General features: G+C 35.7%; 1 long non-coding RNA gene across 1 annotated transcript; it reads right to left on the bottom strand.

The window, feature by feature from the left end:
- Positions 1 to 1,415: 1,415 nt before the first annotated feature.
- On the bottom strand, positions 1,416 to 2,571 carry LOC145425541 (uncharacterized). Its single transcript, XR_013906259.1, has 2 exons — positions 2,142 to 2,571; positions 1,416 to 1,972 (listed from the first exon to the last, which is right to left on the bottom strand). It is a non-coding gene; the product is annotated as an uncharacterized LOC145425541 (long non-coding RNA).
- Positions 2,572 to 3,211: the final 640 nt, after the last annotated feature.

Here is a 3,211-nt window from a genome sequence, read left to right as displayed (position 1 = left end):
TGCTTAACTGTGAGGTTGTAGAATCACGTGGATTCCTCCTAGCCAATCAGCAAAGAACTGATTGTGACAAATAGCATTTATTATGCCTACATGAGGCACAGTTTATGATTCTAATGTTAGAGATCCTGCAACGGGCGTTTGGGCTGTGCAGAGGTCTCTCTCTTCCGGAAGATGATTGAATAAAAGAAATCGAAATGTTTTAACACACTATGAGTCGGTTTTCTCCGTTCTATCATGGGGACAAAAGAATCAGGGTTAATACCAATCAGCAGTGGTAGAAAATTTCTGTCTTCAGCGTTCTTCCAAAATCTGGGAAATTGAGTCTTGCCCCTACCTGCTCCCACACCTGTTGCCATAATACTGAAACCAGACACTAGTTCAATAGTTGTTCTAAACAATGAGACTGGTGTTGTTCTGGAAATTATAGACATTAGCTTCATAAAAATGGTAGTGCTATATGTGATTATACACCCTGTTTACCTAAAACTGGCAAAAGTGATGATACATTCATAACATTACAGATTTATTTGAAATTTTGTTCAAATTTAGACATATACCACATGTATGTAGTGAGTCATCCTTGTTTTATATCTAAAAACAAAATACTACCACAGTGGTAGTAAACAATATATTGGATATTACCACCATATAGCAATCCAGAAAGAAATGTCACATACTTGCTTAAATTTTGAGTCAACAAATGGTGAAATATATGATTTTGTTTAATGACCTTATAGCAGTTTTATTTTGATTTTCATTTAATTACATACATTGCTTTCTTCTACTGCTAAATTTGTTTATTAATTCAATGTTTTTGTTTGAATATATAATAAAATTACATTTAAGAAAAAAACAAAAACAAATGGGTACCACTAGCAGTTGTAATGCTATTCTTTACATCATTTTTTCTTTTCAGTAGATTTGATATTTATTGGTGCTTTTGTCTTTCACAGCTGGCTTCAAACATGTACTCTCTTTTATTTTTGAGCATCTACTCAACTCTTTCATAGAAGCCAGCCCACAAAGTACATTGCCATAGAATAGTACATTCTATATTTGGATGTATATACATGTTCAATTCAGTGAATGAGCCTAAATCTTTGAAGGCAAATATAAATGTTAAGTCACAGTATCTTATTTGAGATTATTACCACCTTACAGAGTTGCCAGCAAGCTCATTTTGTTCATCTGGACATTGCAGTTTCAGTCTTGGAACTCAAGAAGTCACATGCATGAGTGAAGCACTTCTCCCACTGAAGACACAATGGCCCAATCTACAGAATCATCTTTCTGGGACTTGGATGATCAGCATGCATCAGGAAACCTCCATTAAGCATTATGAAGAAGATGTCTCTGACTAGACTTTGATGTGTGTGTTAAATTTGTGGGAAGTGACAGTGTCAGTCAAGAAAATATTAATAAGAAGTATTCATTTATTCATTTAAGGTTATACATGCTTTCACCTGCATTTTATATACACAATTTTTAATGTTTATTCTAAAAGCGGGGGGGGGGGGGGGGCAGCTATGTTCACTTCACTGACCTTCATTTGTAAGATAAAAATTAAACATTGCGAAAAAAAAGTCAAAAACAAACAAACAAACAAAAAGTTTTGATGCATGCTCAATCAGCCAGGTAAGTCCCAAATGGTTGATTCTGTTTATCTGGACATAATGCAATAGAGAAAAGCTTTACCTTTCATTTTTATATAATTTAAAACAGATGTTTAACAGATTCATGGCTGTAAATCATGAATCTGTTAAACCTTGATAGAAATTAGGACTAACAGCATCACAGTTCTTCCACAGTTCTTCCACATCTCATCCACTTTTACAAAAAATCACCCAAAAAACACAGACAATAAGAGCCACGGCACTTGCTGCGGGTATCCCAATTAGCAGTAACACTGCAGCAGAAAAGGTGATGCTTCTCCGTCTCTCTGGTCGAGGAGTCAAAAGACGTTGATCAGCTGCTATTTCAAAAGACCCAAACACACTTTTTGACAATCATTTACTGCCATTGAAAACACATCATACTGTATGTTTCGGTTATAAATGACAATCAAGAAAATAATGTGCTTCTGAACAGTGAAATCATATTTAAATAACAAAAAAGAAAATAGACTCGTCTTAATAACATACCTGTGACGTTGAGGTGACAGCTCTTATATCCATAACCATGATCAGTGTTGACCTCACACAGGCACAGACCCGAGTCCTCAGTCCTGAGTCTGGACAGTTGAAGTCTGATTCGTCCTTCACCCAGGGCGTCTTTGTCACTAGACAGTCTTCCTGTAAAGTCATTGTCCCTAGAATCTGTGACCTCTACACCATGATCCACATGATACAAGGTTTTGTTCGGGGTTAAAATTTCTGGGATTACAAGGTCCGGTAATATTTCATGCAATTTGTGAGACAAGCTACAAAGGATAAAAAGACTTTTGCTTGATCTGTCAGGTTTGGTGGTGAACGTCCACTCCAGTGTGATGTTGTGGTTCTCCTCTGCCTGATAGCAGGTCTGTGTCACATTGACTACAAATGATCCTGTTGAGGAGACAGAGAGGGAAAGAGAGGAGCAGACACACTGAGAAACTGCATTTACTGAGGTTTCATGAGGCTCCCAGCCAACAGAGGATGTATTCTTAAAACAAAAAGTAATAAATAGACCTTTCAAAAAAAAGGAGGTGAGGTCATGAGGTGATCATACTTTTAAAGTTGCAGTTACTAAACTTTGGAAAATACATCGTCAGCCAACTGTGAAGATGAATTTATAGTTGATTTGAGAAACTTGGTCTCAAAGGCATTTTTTTTAAATGCTGTGTACTTGTTTGGTTATTTTGCTTATGTGGCATTTAAAGTTGACCATTTGTGGACCTTACAAGACAAATAAAATTGTTAAGGTTTTAATAAACACAATTCCAGAACCAGTTTTATTTAGGATGCCTCAAAGTGCTAAAATTGCCAAAATAAATCATTATAAATAAATGATTAATATGAAATGGTCTTAATGTTCCAATAAATACACCAAAAATAAATGCAGCTGTTAATTACCTTGTTCTTCTTGCTTAATTGTACCAATTTTTGTGCTAATCTTTAGTTTCCAAATGTGTTTAGCGGTTGCATATGTTTGATCTGCACCTCAGGAAATAGCAGTGCATTGAAACGCAGCAAATGGAGACCTTTATAAATAAATTAGTGGACAGTTGAAGTAC

Source organism: Astatotilapia calliptera, chromosome 3, assembly GCF_964374335.1.
Source record: "Astatotilapia calliptera chromosome 3, fAstCal68.1, whole genome shotgun sequence".
Lineage (NCBI taxonomy): Eukaryota > Metazoa > Chordata > Actinopteri > Cichliformes > Cichlidae > Astatotilapia > Astatotilapia calliptera.
The sequence above is the reverse complement of the archived record's forward strand: the minus strand, read 5'-3'. Positions and strand labels throughout refer to the sequence as shown.